Source organism: Silene latifolia, chromosome 1 (genome assembly GCF_048544455.1).
Source record: "Silene latifolia isolate original U9 population chromosome 1, ASM4854445v1, whole genome shotgun sequence".
In the NCBI taxonomy this organism is placed as follows: Eukaryota; Viridiplantae; Streptophyta; class Magnoliopsida; order Caryophyllales; family Caryophyllaceae; genus Silene; species Silene latifolia.
In genome coordinates, this window is record NC_133526.1 from 107,694,590 (window position 1) to 107,716,393 (window position 21,804).

Here is a 21,804-nt window from a genome sequence, read left to right on the forward strand (position 1 = left end):
CTTGGTTATTGGTTAATTGAGAACTACAATCCGTATTCGGATTTCATCATTCTACCTGATAAACAGCGCTTTCGTGTTTCTGCTTCTTGTATTCATGATGCTGTTGGCCTCCCAATTGGAGGAAAACCTGTTTTACTTTCATCTTTGTAGTGATGAAGATGCAGAATGTGATGCGTTTTACGCGCATTGGAAAGCTCAATTTCATATTGATGGTCAAGTGGATATCAAGACCCTTGCAGAGCATATTATTTGTCATGATGATTACAGTGATCAATTTAAGATTAATTTTGTGGTGCTTGCTGTGTCTTTGTTAATGCGCAACAATCAGAAGTCGTTCCAATCACCATGTACTAAAATCGCTGAGGAATGTGTCTGCCATTGGTCAGCTTGATTGGTGTCAATTTGTCATGGAGAGTTTGCGGTATAACACAAAGGATTGGGTCAAGAAGGGGAAGAAGAATCACTTTGGTGGACATTTCCTGTTTCTAATGGTACAAATCTTCTGGGTTACATTTATTGTTAGTTATTATGGTTTTAAAACCTGCCATTTTCCAGTCATAATCCTGTTTTTACTTGCAGCTTGTTTATGTTGACCGTGTTGTCCATGAAAAACGATTCGTAGAAAGAGATTACTATACTCTTTTGAATTGGTCATCTGCTGCACTTTTCTCAAGGGAAAAGCAGGAGATGGAAGCTGGTCAGTTTGGTCTTGGTCGTGTAAAAGGTCGATTGATGGAAAGAATTAGATTTTCTAATACATGTAGATAAGTGGTTGAAAAAGTGCGGAGAGTGTCGAGGGATGTTAGTACTGATACAAAATCTCCAATTTTGTACTCATCTCCGGAGGTATATCCATTGATTCTCGAAGTATTCACTATTCCTTTTCAAGATTCACTTTGAACTATTTTCTTTGTACCTTCATAGTACTAAAGATGTACCTTCGTATTGTGCCTTGTCCAGGAGTTTGCAGATGACTACACTGCTTCAGCAAAGAGAGTCATGGAAGATATGGTTGTGTTAGATGAGAAATACGCGGTTGGTTTGCAATGTTTCCCAGGTGAAGAGTGTGTCAAACAGGCCCATTCAGCAACTGAATTTGTATATTTGACATATGGTGGTGGTACCGAAGATAAGTCGTGTGCACCGCCGTGGGAATCCAGCACACTAGATGAGGATGAACAGTTTATTGCTGTAGCAAATGCAGCTGAGAAAGCGTACAAATTGAAACTTGCTCGTGCTAAACACAGAGAACAATGTGCTAAGTGGACAAATTCATTTGTACCTGTCACTGGTGAATTTTCGTTCGATTTAGGGTTGGAGAAAGACTTTGTTGAGAGTGAGGCAAGGTTAGCCGCAGCTAAAGGGGTTAAACGGGATCGCCCTGTTACTGGTGAATATTCTTCAGCTACCAAAATGGTTCATTTCATGGCAAGTCCTTCTTATATACCTCTATCCAGCAACAAGCAACAGTCATCCCGTTTTGATCCGTTGTTTTCTGTTATCCAAGATGACACCAATGTGTTAACACCTCTTACTGCGGTGCACCTTCAAGTGGCTGATTATGTTTTCAGTGACCGGGGCACTAACAATCGTCGTTGCAGGTAATCTAAAATGTGTACTTGCTAAATTACCATTTTGTGTATGTCATTTTCAGTGTTTCACACCTGACAAGTAATTTGTTATATTTTTTGCTCTAGTGAGCACTTATATTCGTACAAGACTTATTTTGCAACGCGAATGCATTTGTGGTCATTAAAGCCGTCTGAACATGTTTCGAGTGTTGTAATTGATTACTGGTCATCATATTTGAATTGTAAAGAGGAAGAAAATAATCTTGGTACTCCGAAGCAGTTCTTTTTTACCACGCTTGTGCATGTAAGTACATTTACATACACTCTTAAATGCTGTGTGTACTATGTATTTCGAAATATTGTACTTCCCTCTTTCGTTACTTTCCCATGCGATGCAGTATTAGCGAAACCCAGCCCAGGTTTAAGTGATGAAAAAATTTATGAATTATTCGAGGCTCGTGTAAAAATGGAGTTGCAGCTTTTACCGGGAATAGACATAACTACAATCGCACTCGTAAGTTGTTATTGTTTGCTTGACATACTTTGCAATTTTCTTTGCCATTGTTGTATTGCATTTTTTAAAAATTGAGACATACTATTATCGCATAAGTCCTTTCTTTTTTTGATTAATTCCAACTACTAAACTCATTTGAACCTCAACTTGTATATACCCATTTTATATTAAAAAAAATTCAGATCAGGCCAAAGTAGGATAAATGGCCATTTAACACAATGTTAATGCTATAATTTCTCAATGTACTTTCTAAACGTACTAAATGTACTTTTTAAACATTTACAATGTTAATGTTGTAATTTCTCAATGTGGGGAATATCTAATATGCATGAGCAGTTGCAACTATATGCACACGTTGGGAACATAGACCATGAGTCATACTATCATTCCATGTCTGCATTCTGCTTTTGTTTTATTTCAACTGCTTGAGTCAAAGGGAATTTTCTTTGCGTTTGTATTAAATAAGGTCACTTTATATTGCAATGTAGTGTTCTCATTTTTTACATGTGCCTCATGATTAGTTAAAATGTACCCTTTGAAGAGTTTGACTGTACTTATGGTTGTACGTCATTTGTTTTGTAATTTCAGTTTTTTTTCCCAATTGTACACGAGAAACACTTTTTCTTATACGTGGTTGACCTGGTGAGGAAGCGTTTCGTCATTCTTGACAACTCACTCTCAGATGAAGACGCCATCAAGAAATATGGTGTATCTCCACTATTAACAGTATGTTTGAATTTGACACATTTTTGTTGTTCTATTGAATTTTGACTATTAGTCACGCTTAACACTGGTTTACAATGTTTTGTCATAGATTGATGCTCTTGGAAGGTTTTTGGGTGAGAACCCAAAAACTACTGACTCTAGCAACATTGTGTTGGCTATGGATCCCATTGTTGCAAAGCTTAGTTGGAGAAATAAATACAATGTTGATGACTGTGGTATATACACAATGAGACACATGGAAACATTTATGGGATTATTCTCTTGGAAATGTGGCCTGATGAAAAATGATGTGAGTGTTGGTTCTTATTTTAAAGAAATTTATGTTCATTGTGTTTTGCCTATCTTGTTAATTGTTGGCTTCTGTTTTGCAGCGGAGCGTGCTTAAAGTGTTGCGATACAAATATCTATGCACATTACTTATGTTCTAGCACAACGATTGCCATGAAACTGTCGCTGATCATGCGAAGAAGGGTCATTTCTCTAAAGCTAGTGATTACATTTAATGTTCAGATACTATCTATGCAGTACGTTAGAATTTGTCTGATGACATCCCTGTTCATGTAGTATGATGTTTTAAATTCTAGTGTACGTTAGTATGTGTAATGATTTGTCATTGCATAAGCAAAATGTTGAATTTGTGAACCAATGTTTTGTTGCACTTAATTAAAGTACTTTTTTGTCTATTTTTGGCGTGTTATTTACTTGAACGTTATTATCTCCTTGAATAGCGACTTATGATGTACTGAATTAGCAAAATAATATAATGTACATTTCAGGTCTGCTTTTAAATCTCTTTTGTAAAACAGTACATGCACATTATGAACATACATAATGGACATTTGAATTAAATTGAAAGCACATTTATTTCTATTATACATTGAAAACAGGAAAATAGGTCTAAAATCACGTCAAAGATCTATCTATAGCGACATCATAATCTAAGTATATGAATGAACTTTTGAAGTTTTCTATCTTATTAAACGATCACATGCATTACAATTTAATTAATATTTCATGTTCTTTTTAAAATAATTTAATGTACCTTTAAATATAATATAATGTACATTTTCCAAACAGTGCTTAATGATATTTTAGTTGCACCTAATTATCAAAACATGCACATTATGAATATAGATAATGGACATTTTAATTAAACTGTTTACATAAATTACATAATATATACAGTGTAAACAGGAAAACCTTTTTAATAAACTGTCAAAGATCTATTTTTAATCCCTTCCCAAAAAATGGATTCACTCGCCCCTTGTTGGGTGTCTTTTGGTCTTGCGGCAATACAAACCACACATAAGGGAAAGGGTTTAGAGTTGGATTAGGTGGATTCGCGGTAGCAGTCTGCCTAATGCAACCCTAAACGCTTTCCCGTCCCATTTTAGGATACCTGACCCCCTAGATTTAATCCCGTCCCCAAAAAGGTTTCAGTCGCCCCCTATAGGGTGTCTTTTGGTCTTGCGGCCGTTCATAATCCAACCGTAAACCCTTTCCCATGCCGTTCTAGGATACTTGGTCCCCTAGTTTTAATCCCACCCCAACAAGCGTTCACTCGGCCCCTCTAGGGTGTCTTTCGATCTTGTGGTCGTTCGTAATCCAACAACTTGATCTAATTTGTACATTATGAATGTCGAAAAAGTACATTTAGAACTTTTAGAAAATACATTAACAAATTATAACATTACCATTGTGTTAAATGGCCATATATCCTAATTTGACCTAATCTGAAGTTTTTATGTATAAAATGGGTATATAAAAGTAGAGGTTCAAATGGTTCTAGTAGTTGGAATAAACAAAAAAAGAAAAAAAAATGGACTTGTGGAATTTTAGTATGACCCAATTTTAAAAAAAAAAAAAACCGCCACTTTAAACTTCTTCTCTTTAATATCTTATTACTTTTTGATAAACCTGTCAATTAAATTGTACCTGCACGTTTTCTCATTCTCAGATCGTTCACTTACTCTTATCGCTCTCTATCGGAATGAAGGTTATACTCTTTGCCTTTAATTATTTGCTAAAAACAATCGTGTTTACTTTTCATCTCTTGAATTTTACATAGTTTCCTTAGCTGTTAATGTTCGAAGATGTTCATTATAAATCAGTCCTAATATTATTTCTCAGGTGCATAAATATGTCGGAATTTATACGCATTGTTTCCTAATGATTTTGATGTACTTTGCTATGGCTTAATATTTTTAAATGTTTAGGATGTATTTTCTTCATGTACTTTTTTAATGTTTAGCATTTACTTTCTGGATACGTGTGTTTCATATCAATATGTCGGAATTTATACGAATTGTTTGCTAATGATTTTGATGTAGTTTGTTACTAATGTTTAGCATTTACTTTCTGGATACCTGTGCTTCATATTAATATGTCGGAATTTGTACACATTATTTCCTAATAATTTTGATGTTCTTTGCTATGGCTTAATATTTAGGATGTATTTTCTTCATGTACTTTCTTAATGTTTAGCATGTTCTTTCTGGATATCTGTATTTTTAATGGCTTTATGTTTCTGTCTTATATGTTTTTTTTCTTTTTATTTTAAAAAAAAAACAACATTTAAAACTGAAGAACACAGATGTCACTATGGTTGTGCAAATCAGTCCTGATTCACCTACTGTTTGTCAACCTCCATCAAGATTCACCACAGACTCTTCTTCTGCTGAGATAATTGAAGTTTCTGACAGTCCTACAATAGGAGTAGTACATCATCCTAGCATTTGTCATACTTTACAAACAGTTGAGAACAAATATTCTTCTGTTGCGATAATTGATGTTCCCGATAGCCCTACAATAGAAGAGATTGTTAATCGTCCTAGAGTTCGCCGCACTTCGTGTAGCATCTTTAAAAACTCCTCTTATCCTTTGTTGATTGATGTTCCTGACAGCCCCATTGAAGATGGGATTGTTGATCCATCTTGTAAATCGGCCACGCATTAAGCATCGTGAGGGACAAACATGACATTGTTAGGGCTACCTTAGGAACAAGCTGTGCAGAAGTGCCACCGATAGAAATTCTTGCTCATTTAACTGAAACACCAATTCAAACGTCATATCAAACAGACCAGGTTTTCAACAAACAACCCACTTCTGCTAGCAAACACATAGCGACTCTTTGTAAAGTGAGAAAATTAATTGCTGAAAGGAATAAGGATGCGCCTACAAACGCTGCTGTGTCATTTAGTTTAGGTGTGTTCCAAGAAGATGAGGACTCTTCTGTTTATGCAGCACCAGAGCGGGGTAAAAAAAGAAAGAAACTGTCTGTTGATCGTCCAACTTTATATCCGAAAACAGGGAATCAATATCATTTTAGTAAGAGTCCTTCCTGTGAACCTCTTCTTGATGCTATTGACGACACGAATCCCTTCATACCTTTGACATCAATGCAATATCAGATTTCAAATTATGTGTTCACTGGCCACGGCTCTGTGGATAACAGTTGGTAATTACATAAAGAAGATTTAATATTTTATATTCATTTACATAGTTCATCTTTACATATCTCTGCTTTGCTAATCATAATGCTATTATCAAGTTTTTTTGTGCGGAATACATTATTTGAGTTCAAAAATAATGTCCTTGGTTGGGATCAACTGTTGTCATTAAAACCGTATCACTATATCTCAAGCTTTGTCATAGATTCTTGGTTGGCATATCTAAACTACAAAGAAAAGGATGGGAATCCAACCAATCCCACACGATTCTTTTTTAGTACACTTACATATGTAAGTTTGGTCATTGTTTTCATGTATTTCAGTTTACTATTTCCAACATTTTCACATTACTAAAATTTTATCTTCATTGTGCAGTTGTTATTAATGAAGAACACAGGTGCTTTTATTGATGATCATCGTTACAAACCTTTCAAGCGTCGCATCGAAGTAGAATTAAATGAGTTTGAGTGGATTGATCTTCCATCCATTGAACTAGTGAGTCCCTCACTTCATTTAGTAATTGAAATTAAATTCAGATATTCTTTGTAGTAGTCTATTTGAATAGAAGTCAGTGAATGTACTGTCAAAGTTTTCAAAATGTGCTATTACTTAACATGAAATTAACCTTTATTTGTCAGTGACCTTACAATTGTTTCTTTCCCTGATGCTAGTTTTTCTTCCCTATTGCACTTGAGAATCATTTTGTGTTGTACGTTTTCGACTTGCCAAGGAAATGTCTCATTATTCTAGACAATCGCATTAGAAGGGGGAGTGTCTTAGAAGAGTATGGTGATAGTGTACTTGAACTGGTAAATTTACATTCTCCTCAACTATGAATTATTATCGTTCACTTGTATTGGTAAATTCATGTATATTATGGTTCATCTCGTCTAATTTTTATTATTGTGTTACAGGGTGATGCTTTTGCACGGTTTTTGGGTGAAAATCAATCAACTGTGGAGAAAAGTAATATAGTAATGGGCATGGATCCTACAATAGCAATGCTTCCATGGAGAAATAACAGAAATATTTTTGACTGTGGTATTTACACCATGAGGCACATGGAAACATTTATGGGAATAGCCACTTGGGACTGTGGACTGTCCAAAATTGATGTGAGTCTTACATTTTAATTGTAACTTATTTAGAACAAATCAATGTTATTTTGTTGGTTATTAAATTCTAATTTCATGTTTTTTTTTTTTTTGCAGATGAGATCGTTGACAATGCTGAGATTCAAGTACCTATGCACGCTACTAACATTTGAGCACAACAAACATCGTAACAGCATTATTAGACATGCATTAGCGTGTAACGACATTCACAAATAGTTCCTGAATATGATTTATTAGTTTTCTTTTGTACTTTTGATCTTTGGCGTATGTACATCGAAGTTGTACTGGATGTGCATTCACCCAAGGTACTTGTTATAATGTACATTCTATAATGATCAATTGTCCATTTTAAGGAAACAAATGTTCACCAAAATCAATGATGTTCTTGCTTTAATACGAGAATGTTCATTTTAAGGAAAACAAATTTACATCCTGTGTAACTTTCTTGCTTTAGGATCTCACAATTGATACAATTAATTTATATCGTGCATGGTCAATTTAATACGAGAATGTTTATTTTAAGGAAAACAAAAAAAATATATAATACTCCGTATACACTAATACTCCGTATACACTAATAGCAATATTCGAAATTGAGTAAATATGTACAATTAGTACGTAGTATTTTAATTTAACTATTACTTCTATATCATATGTTGCACACAATTTTCCTACTTGCCCAAATAACCTCAACACACGTAAATCTAGGGTGGACCTAATAATACCTATTATGGAAGTATAGCCAATTTATGTTCAATTATAAAACACACAATTAGGTGTAAATCTAAAATAGATAAAAGGAATACTTCTTTCAAACAATCTTTCCAAAGAAAATAGTTCTTTCAACTACGGAGTATTAGGTAACTTCTCCATAAATTTTGGTTATACTCCACCTTCGTTTTCAATACTTCTTTATTGCCAGGTAATCACGTTCATTTACTAAATTGTCCTGAATTTCGTCCATTCTTTTGGTGTATTTCTTAGGTAATTATACTTGGTTGATTTAAATCATTGACAAAATCACCTGAAAATCACGCCTCTTTTGTTGGTTACATTTTCATCGTTTTCAGTTTAAATGGATGTTCATGTCAAGTTTAATGGGATATTATTTATTGATTACAATTGTGTGAGATTTTACGTGTGTTGGGATAATTGGGGCAAGTACGAAAATTGTGTACAACATATGAAATACGAGTAATAGGTAAATTAAAATACTAATTGTACAATTGTACAATTTACTCAATTTCGAATATTGCTCACAGTGTTCATCGTTTAATTAATAGTGTTTTTAAAGTTTACAGTATGATGTTCTAAATGCTATCGTCCAATGAACATTTTGGAATAACCATTTTAAATCTGTCTACAGAGCAAATCATGTCATTATTTTGCTTGGGATTGGTAACAAATTCTGAAGAGGAAGACAGAAAACAATTCATTGCACATCATCTTGACGCAAAGAAGACAATGCTAGGATGGCTATTCAATGGGAAGGACGCCATAATTGCAGGGATGGAGGACAACTATGCAAAAAACACAGTACTACAAGATGAAACTTACATGCTACAAATCTTTCAAAAAGTTAATCAAGCTGACAAACATAACATGGAAGCAGTATGCAAGTGTTGGGCTAAGATGTTTATCTTACACAATGAGGAAGCCCGTTTAAGAGAGGAATATGAAAGCAGATTACAGACAAGCATTTCATTTGGGGTTAGAACAACTACCAGGGATAATGTAATGGTTTTCCGAAGGTGTCTTTGTTACTTGACAGACAATCTCTTAACAAGGAGGACATTGAACCTGTTTCAATATCATTTGGCACCCGAGTTAGAAAATCTTGTTGTTGTAGACAGTGAAGAAGAAGATTTTGACTCTATCCCAACATCAATTTCCCGACCAGCGGTCGAACTTGCTTTTATTCTATTAAATCAAACCGAGTAATACTATATATAAACAGCTGAGGTACATTTGAGTATAAGTTTTATATTTACCTCATACCCCTTGTACCTACTGTTGATTTTCAATGTCCATTCAGAATATAAGAATATAAGTACATTCTCTTATTTGTTAATGATATTTCATTATATTGACGTAGTACCTTTTGTAATTTTTGAATTTTCGATACATCATGAAAAGAATTGTCCCATCACTGTATTTACAATGTCCATTACGTGCATTAACAATGTACCATTTAAATTAAATAATATAAATTAATGCATCTAATAATTACACTCTCAAATGCAAGTTGTAAAATAATTCAGGTGAAAAAACACCACTATTCATGATTATTTGATTAAATGAGACATGTGTCAAATGGCAGTTGTAAACTAATGCATGTGAAAAGACAAATAATACTACACTCACAAATTGTAACTTCTCCTATTCTTATCCAAAGCAGTTTATACATAAAACTCACTATAAATACTTACCTAAACTAGTGTGGTAATTACAAAATCTAAGGACTAATCATACAAACCGTCTTCACTGCCTTAAAAAGGTACTCTAATTTTTTTTTTATTTTTTTTTTTTGTTCTTATTATTTTTTCCCTGCAAAAGAAATGCATATCTTCATGTAAATAAGTATATTGAATATTATTGCAAGAATAATGCAGTAATGGAATTGTAATATGCTCTGGTAATTTATTTCATACAAATAAATGTTTCTATATAATGTATTCCTGCCAATGTCCATTGTCATGCCTTTAAAGGAACATTTATTTTATTGATAATGTTCATAGGAAATATTGTTGTGCACTTTGATATAGCATATATAAAAAATGTATTGAATGTTAATGACAGTAAACGACACAATACTATTTAATTAATATTACAAATACTTACAAAAGCCATTCAAGACTGTTTCAAAATCAGTTTAAATATAAAACTCACTATAAATACTTGTCAAACAAGTGTGCTAATTACAAAATCTATGGAATAATCATATAGAAAACGTCTTCACTCCCTTGAAAAGGTGCTCTTGTTTATGTTATATAGTAGCCTATACAACATTCAGATTATTTCATTTATAAGTATTATTTGATTAATCAGTATGTTTTTTTATCTTGTGAAAAGAAATATATACTATAGTCCCCAGACGAATTAAAAGTTGTTTCAGGTCTGAAAATCAAACTGCATTTGTGGCTCGAACGTTTTGCCAAAATTAAGTATAGTAGATATTTCAATCTGGCAATCTGCTTAATATTTGCATGAGAAGATTATTTTACCTTTTGCCGTAATCTGTTTTCACAATAACATTGTTTGCTCTTTGCATGATTATATAATGTGAAAGCCCACGTTAATTTGTTTTACCCTACATTATGGCCTTAAATATGGTTGAAGTTGGTACTTCCCATAATGCCTTAAGTTTATTGTCACTCTTTTTAAAATACGTTTATTTTTTGCCTGAACCAGAATATGAGTTCCGTTACCAATGTGGAAATAATTTCGGATATCGAGCAAAAACTCGCTAACGTTGAGTATGATCTCGCTGAAACGAAACGTGAAAGAGATTCACTGGATCAACATCTTATTGAGGTGCTTGGTAAAAACGAAGTATTAGAAGAACATTAGGAAGGGTCAGACGAGAAACTGGACATACCTCAAGTGAATGCAAAGTCACTACAACAGAGGCCGGACATTCTTTGAAGCGCAATGAAGTTTATCACGGCTGAAAGAGACAAAGATAGCCCAACAACTTGAAGCTAATAGACAAAAAAAGATACGTAGGCCGACATGGACCGTCGGTTTCTCACCGTGTCACAAATTTGTCACGAGAATCATATGCTCTTCTTGATGGTGAAAATACTATACCTTGGCCAAAGCATCGTGAAGGCTATGGAATTAATAGACGGTTATAAGAAACATCTAAAGGAGGACTTGCTGGAGGGTGAGAGCAAAGTGTTCATCCATCTGTTTGCAGAAAACCCGAAAAGGGTTAAGAACTTTGATGTTAATTTATGTATAATTATAATATGCGGTTAAGTTTAGAAACATATGCGTTTTAATTAAGTATTATTGTCAGAACATATTAGCAGTTTATTATGAATGTTTATTTGAATCTAAATTATTATCATCTACCTAAGCTTTAACTGTTTAGAATTGACCCTTTCTAATTTAAAGCCAGTTACAAGACTGATCAACTATAATGTAACTTCAACATTTTACAAATGACCATATTACTATGTAACGATGTACCAAAGCTTTAAACCCGCATTTCTTTCAAAGATTATCCTCTTAAAATAAGGGAACGGGTTTAAGGTTGGACTAGGCAAACCGCTGTCTGCCTAATCTAACCATAAATCCATCACCGTCCCGTTTTAGGATACTCAGCCCCTTAGTTTTAATCCCGTCGCCCAAAAGTGTTCACTCGGCCCTTCTAGGGTGTCTTTTTATCTTGCCGCCTTCGAATGAGAAGCAAGGGAAAGGGTTTACGGTTTAATTAGGGGGATCCGCGGTAGCGGTCCGCCTAATCAAACCCTAAACCCTTTCCCGTCCCGTTTTAGGATACCCGGTCCCCCCAAAAAGGGTTCCCTCGGTCCCTCTAGAGTGTCTTTTTGTCTTGCCGCCTTCGAATGAGAAGCAAGGGAAAGGGTTTAGGGTTTGATTAGGGGGATCCGCGGTAGCGGTCTGGCTAATCAAACCCTAAACCCTTTCCCGTCCCGTTTTAGGATACCCGGCCCCCCAAAAAAGGGTTCACTCGTCCCCTCTAGGGTGTCTTTTTGTCTTGCCACCTTCGAATGAGAAGCAAGGGAAAGGGTTTAGGGTTTGATTAGGGGATCCGCGGTAGCGGTCCGCCTAATCAAACCCAAAACCCTTTCCCGTCCCGTTTAGGATACCCGTCCCCCAAAAAGGGTTCACTCGACCCCTCTAGGGTGTCTTTTTGTCTTGCCGCCTTTGAATGAGAAGCAAGGGAAAGGGTTTAGGGTTTGATTAGGGGGATCCGCGGTGGCGCGATCCCCCTAATCAAACCCTAAACCCTTTCCCGTCCCGTTTAGGATACCCTGGTCCCCCCAAAAGGGTTCACTCGGCCCCTCTAGGGTGTCTTTTTGTCTTGCCGCCTTCAAATGAGAAGCAAGGGAAAGGGATTAGGGTTTGATTAGGGGGATCCGCGGTAGCGGTCTGCCTAATCAAACCCTAATCCCTTTCCCGTCCCGTTTTAGGATACCCGGTCCCCCAAAAAAGGGTTCACTCGGCCCCTCTAGGGTGTCTTTTTGTCTTGCCGCCTTCGAATGAGAAGCTAGGGAAAGGGTTTAGGGTTTGATTAGGGGGATCCGCGGTAGCGGTCCGCCTAATCAAACCCTAAACCCTTTCCCGTCCCGTTTTAGGATACCCGGTCCCCCCAAAAAGGGTTCACTCGGCCCCTCTAGGGTGTCTTTTTGTCTTGCCGCCTTCAAATGAGAAGCAAGGGAAAGGGATTAGGGTTTGATTAGGGGGATCCGCTGTAGCGGTCCGCCTAATCAAACCCTAGACCCTTTCCCGTCCCGTTTTAGGATACCCGGTCCCCCCAAAAAGGGTTCACTCGGCCCCTCTAGGGTGTCTTTTTGTCTTGTCGCCTTCAAATGAGAAGCAAGGGAAAGGGTTTAGGGTTTGATTAGGGGGATCCGCGGTAGCGGTCCGCCTAATCAAACCCTAAACCCTTTCCCGTCTCGTTTTAGGATACCCGGTCCCCCCAAAAAGGATTCACTCGGCCCCTCTAGGGTGTCTTTTTGTCTTGCCGCCTTCGAATGAGAAGCAAGGGAAAGGGTTTAGGGTTTGATTAGAGGGATCCGCGGTAGCGGTCCACCTAATCAAACCCTAAACCCATTCCCGTCCCGTTTTAGGATACCCGGCCCCCCCAAAAAGAGTTCACTCGTCCCCTCTAGAGTGTCTTTTTGTCTTGCCGCCTTCGAAGGAGAAGCAAGGGAAAGGGTTTAGGGTTTGATTAGGGGGATCCGCAGTAGCGGTCCGCCTAATCAAACCCTAAACCCTTTCCCGTCCCGTTTTAGGATACCCGGCCCCCCAAAAAAGGGTTCACTCGTCCCCTCTAGGGTGTCTTTTTGTCTTGCCGCCTTCGAATGAGAAGCAAGGGAAAGGGTTTAGGGTTTGATTAGGGGGATCCGCGGTAGCGGTCCGCCTAATCAAACCCAAAAACCCTTTCCCGACATGTTTTGGGATACCCGGCCCCCCCAAAAAAGGATTCACTCGTCCCCTCTAGAGTGTCTTTTTGTCTTGCCGCCTTCGAATGAGAAGCATGGGAAAGGGTTTAGGGTTTGATTAGGGGGATCCGCGGTAGCGGTCCGCCTAATCAAACCATAAACCCTTTCCCGTCCCGTTTTAGGATACCCGGCCCCCCAAAAAAGGGTTCACTCGTCCCCTCTAGGCTGTCTTTTTGTCTTGCCGCCTTTGAATGAGAAGCAAGGGAAAGGGTTTAGGGTTTGATTTTGGGGATCCGCGGTAGCGGTCCGCCTAATCAAACCCTAAACCCTTTCTCGTCCCGTTTTAGGATACCTGGTCCCCGCAAAAAGGGTTCACTCAGCCCCTCTAGGGTGTCTTTTTGTCTTGCCGCCTTCAAATGAGAAGCAAGGATCCGCTTAATCCAACTCTAAACTCTTTCTCGTCCAGTTTTAGGATTACCCCCCCCCCCCCGACACCAAAAAAAAAAGGGGTTTACTCGGTCCGTCAGGTGTCGTTTTTTTTTATTGTTGTTTTTTTTTTGTTTTTTATATGTTGACGAGGGGGTTGAATCCCCCCCGGGTCCATGCATTCTCGCACCAACACATGGACCATGTAAGCCACCCTTTTCGGGGACTGCAGTGGCCAAGCTTCAAGGTAACTAACTAACTATTTTATGGTATTTAATGTATTTATCATTTCCCTTATTTTTTTAACAGTTACATTACAATAGTAACTAACTACCTACAAGAAAAAAGAAACGGAGTAAAAAAATAAAAGTAGTAACCAGTTTTTAGCTCAGTCGTTTTACATTACCAGTATAGACGTTGTCATCGGAGAATTGTTCAACAGAAATATAATTTTGAAGTTACGCCCAATTTCCTCCGTTATACTAAGGTATTTTCTTTTCAATTTCGTTTCTTCTCTATCATAACTCTAATATAATGTTTAATTTGGATCACTTAATTGTTCAATAGCAGTATAATTTTGATGTTTTGATTTCTGATATTTATATCTTTTTTCTTGTTAAAAATTAATTCGGATTAATGTGCATGAATTATTTTTTATACCTTTAGAAACACATTCGCATTGTTCTTCCCCAATTTTATATCTCTGAAGTATTCTTTTAACATTTACTTTCTAGTTTCTGTTAATTTTGAATTTTTAATTGAAGGAAATAATATATATTGTTCATACAGCTTTAAATTAATGTGCGTATTGTTTTTAATATAGAAATCTTTCTGAATCATCTAAAAGTACATTATCTTTGTGACTAATGTACATTTCCTAAAATTAGGTAACTGGTGATTATTTCTACTTGTCAATTTTATATTTTCAATTGAATGTAATAATATAATACATTCAGCTTAAAATAATGTGCCGTTTGTTTTTAATATAGGAACTGCTTCAAATATGTAAAGAACATTATATTTGTTATTAATATACATTTCGTAAAATTAGGTAATCTATGATTATCTCTACTTGTGAATTTTTGGGTTTTTAATTGAAGGTAATAATATAATGTACATTCAGCTTAAATTAATGTGTCGTTTGTTATTAATATAGAAATTGTTCTGAATCATATAAAAGAACATTATATTTGTGATTAATGTACATTTCCTAAAATTAGATAACTGCTGATTATCTCTACTTGTTTTGTAATTTCATTTTATTATTACAGACTATGGAGCAGGAAGATAAAAAATCTGAAAAGCGGAGAAAAGTTACTTTTATTTTTCCACCAACTGAAAGTTCCACTAATGGTAAAAATGAGTGTGCTCCATTTACAAGAAAGCGTAAATCAGCTACTATTAACAGTAAATATAAGTCTATACAATCTTTCGCAAAGAAGATAAATGAAGAAAGTGACGATGATCTTGCAGTTAAGAAACAAATTGTTTCTGTTAATAAACAAATTGTTACTGCAAAGAAAGAAAGTCCTCAAAAGGGTAAAGTAAGTAATAAGATGGTATTGGGTTCCAAGTGTAAGCAGAAGTTTGATTTCTCTTCGTTTAAAAGTGCATATACGAGAATGTTTCCTACAGGAGTAATTGAGGTAGTTGAACGTTTGTCATACGAACAGTGGTGCGCGCTACAAGAGATTGGATTTAGTGGGCTGTTTTGGTTAAGAGTTCGTTCCATTCCTTTAAAGCATGGGTACTGGTTAATTAAGCAGTATAACCCATATCAAAACTGTATCGATCTTCTTGATGGTGAGAAGTTGTACTTGAAGGTTTCTGATGTAAGATCAACATTTGGATTTCCAAAGCCCTAAAACACTTGAATTATCCAAAACTCATACTGAATCAGAAGAGTTTCAAGAGTTTTATGGCAAATGGAAACAACAATTTGGTATAAAAGGTGGACAAGTTCCACTCAAAACGCTTGAGAATTGGTTGATAAATCATCATCATGGTGGTGATGAATTCAGGGTTAACTTTGTTGTGTTTCCTGTTTCTTTGCTAATGAGAAACACGCAAAAGCTTTTGGTTAATCATCATGTTTTAAAATCGTTGATGAATGTTGATGAAATCAAAGATTACAATTGGTGTTCCTTTTTGTTAAAAAGTTTGCAAGAAAGCAAGATTGAGTGGGTGGAAAAGGAGACTCACTTCGGCGGGCCACTGTTGTTTTTGGAAGGTACGTTTTCATTCGCTTGTAATTATTTTTTTTTTTTTGCAGCTCATCTATGTTGATCGCGTTGTTCATGTGGAACGAAAAGTTGAAAGAGATTATTATACGTTGGTAGGTTGGACTAGTAGTTTGTTATCATCGAGAGAGAAGGATGAGATGAAAAGCGGTATGTTTGGAAATGGTAAGTTGGAAGCACCAATGAAGGAGATGGTTGACAATATAGGTGTCGAATCTGTCTATCAAACAAAGGACTACACGGAGGAGTATATTCTTGATCTTGCTAAATGTATGACTAGTTTAGCTCAGAACATATCATCTGTTAAGGCTAAGTTAGAAAAAGGAGCATCAATAATTAAGGAGAACATGACTGCTCAGAAGCTCTGTGATCATGCATTTAGTTTACTCAATTTGTCAAATGAGCACAGCTTCGCTGATAGTGAAAGTTCTGTTGGTATTAATGTTGCTGATATTCCAGATGTTGTTCCTGCTGCTGAGAGTGATGTTAGTAATCATCCTTTGGTTGTTGAAGCTTTGAATAATGTAAACATAACTTTAAAAAATAGTATTCAGGTTGAAAGCATGTCATTGAAGAGGCCGATTTTTTATACATACAAAAAGGTAAATATGTTGATCATATTTTTTGTTATATTATGTTAACTTGGTGCTTAAGTGTATTGTTCTTTAATTTGATACATTTCAACTACTCCAGAAGCCTTGTGCATTGAGAAAAGAAGGTGAATTAGTTTACAATGTGAATGAACATAACAAGGTTGAAAATGGGAATGAAGACAACAAGAAAGAGGTATCAGAAGGGGAGTGTGAAAATGGGAATGAAGACAACAAGAAAGATGATGACAAAAATGTACGAAATGATTTGAAGCATCTTTATGTTGATAGTGACGTGGAGAATGAGGAAGAAGCCAATACGGATAATCTTATAAATACCCTTGTATGTAGCATGTTATCTGAAGATTATAGTGAAGAACCCAAGGCAACCAATCCCAATCCAAGCTTAGATATTAGTACTGAACTTGATTTACTAAGAGGAGACACTAACCCATGTACAGAGCCATCTAAGTTTCAGCACTGTATTGCTGACTACGTCTACTACACCAAGGGAAAAGGCACTGTTCTTGCTAGGTATATTTTATTCTACTCATTATGTTTCTTTTATTTAATCATTCTCAGACATTTCGTTTGGGTATTATGTGCATTATTAATAAAGATAAATGTACATATGTGTAATTAACTCGACTTGTTTTGTGTAACGTCCGAACCAAAGTGAGAAGCTCATTGAGTTTAAGAATGTCGTGGGTACCCGATATCTTTTTGCATCTCTAAAACCACCTCGGTATATAGCAGATGATCTTTGTGTTGATTGTTGGTCAGCTTACTTGAATTTCAATGAACTTGAAAGAAAATCTTCAGCACCACATCGATTCTTTGCTTCAACCCTCGTATTTGTATGTAAAATTTTATTTCATTCTATATTACAATAATTTTATGTTATACAAGTGTATATTAATAGAAGAATATTATGTTCTGTGTGTGCAGCAAGCATTTCAAGGGCAAAGGAAAGAATTCAAATTTGAAAGAGAATTGGAAGTATTCAAGAGGCATTTTAGAAATGAGTTAAATCATGCTGGGATTATTGATGTAACAAAAGTTGATATGGTTAGCTCAAACAATATATATAGACAATACAAAGTGTTTTCTGCTGCTAATTTACTCTCGTAACAAATTTTATGTCTGTTGTATCTTCTAATCTTTTCTTATATAAAACAGTTTTTTTTCCCAATAATATCCGACAAGCATTTTTACCTGTTCGTATTCAATATGGAGAAGAACAAGTTTGTCATTCTTGATATTCAACAGCATGATGAAACCCCAAAAACTCGTTATGGAAACAAACCTTGGAATATGGTAATTGTTCAGTTGCCTTTCATTGGTTATTTTTTCTTTTACAATGTCATATTTTTTGCACAGTCTCTCTAGACAGTTTGATCTGAATTTTTCCATGCAGCGTAATGCTTTGGCAGAATATTTCAATGACATTGGTGATTTGAAGAAAAGAGTAAGAGCAATGGAGCCTGCTGTATTGAAAATGCCTTGGAGAAACCATCAAAATGTTGTTGACTGTGGTATTTACACAATGAAACACATGGAAACGTACAAGGGGGGTCAGTATTGGACTTGTGGGTTGACAAAAACCAACGTAAGTTTCTAAACAATTTATATCCAATAATTGTAAATGTACTTTTGGTTTAATTAAATGATATTTCTTAAAGTATTAAAAGCACATTCTTGTTTATAAGTTACCTATCCTCAAGATATTTTAACTTTTGTAGATGGATGGACTTCGAATATTGAGAATCAAATATCTTTGCACTTTGGTTTCATCCAAGTGCAACATTGTTTGTGATGACGTTTTAACAAAGGTGAAGCAGTATCAAGAGAAGCCCTTCCCAAAGAAACTGGATTCGTCTGATGAAGAATTCTACGAGGGTGATGAGACTGTTGGGGATGAGAAGATAGAAGAAGAGGTAGTTGGAAAGAAAGAGAAGAGTACCGGTGATATTGGTGTCCCTGACAACAATGAGACTGTTAGGGTTAAGAAGAGAACAATGGAGGTAGGTTGTACAGAAGGGAATATTATACCAGATGGCTATGATGCTTGTGAGAAGAATGAGAACATGACAGATGTGAGTAATACAAATGACAAGAGTATAAATAAGCATAATCTGGTTGACAGTGGTGACACTACCAAGGGCAAAGTCATTAACAATGAAAATGTTCATGAACATGAAAGAAGTCAACCAGAGTCTCTGAGCATCCTTGCAAATCGTAATTTACTAAGCACATATAAATGCATTATTACTCCTCTTACTGAGTTTCAGAATTGCATTGCTGATTATGTGTCGTATAGTAGAGGAAAACATACCGATTTAGCCAGGTATATATATATATATATATCTCTACTAATGTACAATATTTAAATTTAAAATGTTCTGTATCCTGTTTTGAGTTAACACTGGTAGTCCTGAACCAGGGAACTTCTTGTGCATGTGGGTGAAATTTCTCTTCGGCGTATTGAAATGGCAACGCTACGACAATCTAAATATTTAACGAGTGATGTGATCGATTGTTGGGCAAAACTTTTGAATGCCAAGGAATCTAGAAGAAACTCTTCCGAGCCTTATCGATTTTTTTCACCACAAATGTCACGTAAGTCAAATATTTATATAAATTTATTTCAACAAGTAAATTTTCTAATGTTTTTTCCCTTGATTAACATCAAAAACTTTACTTGTCTTGCATACAGATGATGCTTCATGGAGAACTGGACACTGTTGAAAATTTTATCGTGATTAAGGATATAATGAAAGAAGAGTTTACCCAATTCTCGGTTAACCCAGATAGAATTAATTTGGTTAGCATTGACAATATACACTCTTTCTGCATGTTATATTTAATTTGCTTGTTGCCTAATTAAATCTTTTAAAATCTACAGTTCTTCTTCCCAGTTATATATAAAAGGCATTACATTTACTAGTCATTGACAGCAACAAGTATAAGTTCATCATCATTGATAATGTGCATTGTGACGGAAAACCAGAAGAATTTTTCCACGATAGACCACTGTCTTTTGTAAGATTCTATGCTCTCTTTTTCTTAACAGCACTACATACTGTTCTTATTCATTATTGTGAATGTACAATGACTTTACATAGAGTGTACCTTCCCCAAAAATTTTGTGTCTGCCTTAATTTTCTTATTTTTGTGATATTGTACCTCATAATTATTAGTGTCCTAATGTTTTCTTGCCCCCCTTCTCCGCCAGCGTAATGTTCTAGCAGAATACTTGAAAGACATCGGTGTTTCAAAGGTAAAAGTTGATCGCATTAAAAAACTGCAGCCTATTCTTGCAAAGATGAAGTGGAGAAACAACACTAACAAGACTGATTGTGGTGTTTACGTTATGAGACATATGGAGACATTTAAGTGTAATCTAAATTGGACCTGTGGGCTTAAAAAAGGCGATGTGAGTTTCAGAAGTAATACAATTATTTTTAATACATAATTTAGTACACATTTGTACATGTTCTAACCCCTTGTTTTCTTTATTTTGCTAGGATGCTCCCCTACTGATTCTGCAGAAGAAATACATTTCATATATGATTTCAACAGAAGGCAATGTATGTTTTGATGCTGTACTAAAGAAGGCAATAGATTTCCGTTCAAACCCACTGCCATGGGAAGAATATGACGATGAAGATGAGGAAGATGCTGAATTGAAGCTATAAAAACTTTTTTTTTGTTTCGTTTGTGACATGTGTGTGAGTAATGTAACATATATTGAGGAAGCTTCTAGTCGTACAACCTGAAGTTTGAAAAAATTTTAATTCAAGAGAGTGTTATATTCCGGAAATAAATTTCAATAAAGTTTATTATGTTCTTGCTGAACAATAACAATGTTTATTGTGCAAAACGCCTTAAAATTATTGTACTCTGGGAAAACAATTCCAATCAAGTTGATGATGTCCCTGCAGAACAACAATAATAAACCTTTAATACAAATGTAATATACTTTGGCTATAAGAGTAATGTACTTTGGCTATAAGAGTAATGTACATACAAGCCTTTAAGAATGTTCCTTGCAGAACAACAATAATGAACCTTTAATACAAATGTAATATACTTTGGTTATAAGAGTAATGTACATACAAGCCTTTAAGAATGTTCCTTGCAGAACAACAATAATGATCCTTTAATACAAATGTAATATACTTTCCCTATAAGAGTAATGTACTTTGGCATTAAAATCGAATTGTGCATACAAGCCTTTAAGAATGTTCTCGTAGTGTATATTATGGATGTCTATTCTTGAATAAAAAATTTGCACCTTCCACTTCGTTATCAGATTCATCTTCTTCATCGTCGTCCTCCACATCATCAGATTCATCTCCTTCATCGTCGTCATCTTCATGGTAGTATTTGGTGAATATGCAACAAAATGTAAATTAAATATCAGATTTTATAAGGAGAAAATGGCCAAATTGAACAACTAAATTGATAATAGATTTAATGTTAACCAAATATACATTGCTGAAATTCTCATCTGTGCCTTCAAAACAACCATAATGTTCATTGCACAAAGAGCTTATGTGCCTCCATATAAGATTAATGATTTTGGAAGGTAAACACTATGCGCTATGCTTGTATAATTTAATAATTATTTAACATTAATGTAATATGCTTTAACAAGAAACCAAATTATACATACCTGTCAGATGGTTTGTTTCTTTGCAAGTCCTAGAGTTGTGTCCTTGGCGGCCACATGTTTTGCAGTACCTCTTCTCTTTTCCTCTCTTCTTTAGGGCTTTTAACATTTGTGATTCAATTCTCTTGCGCTTGGTCCTACCCTTGTTTTTAGATTTTTTAGGAACATGAATCACCAACTTCTGAGGTATTTTGCAGCCCACGTACTTTTCTATTTCTTTCATCTTGTCTTTCTTCTTTGCTGGTACACTTCTGTTACTAATCATATCCAATCTAATATCTCTCAGTTTTTCAATCAAAAGCTTCATGTCGTTATCATCACACTCACTACGCCGACACAAGAATAAACCTCTTGCCACATACTC

General features: G+C 35.5%; 1 long non-coding RNA gene across 1 annotated transcript; it reads right to left on the reverse strand.

Moving 5' to 3' along the window:
• Positions 1-20,833: 20,833 nt before the first annotated feature.
• LOC141600297 (uncharacterized) lies at positions 20,834-21,751 on the reverse strand. The gene is made up of 2 exons (XR_012524289.1): positions 21,444-21,751; positions 20,834-21,140 (listed from the first exon to the last, which is right to left on the reverse strand). It is a non-coding gene; the product is annotated as an uncharacterized LOC141600297 (long non-coding RNA).
• Positions 21,752-21,804: the final 53 nt, after the last annotated feature.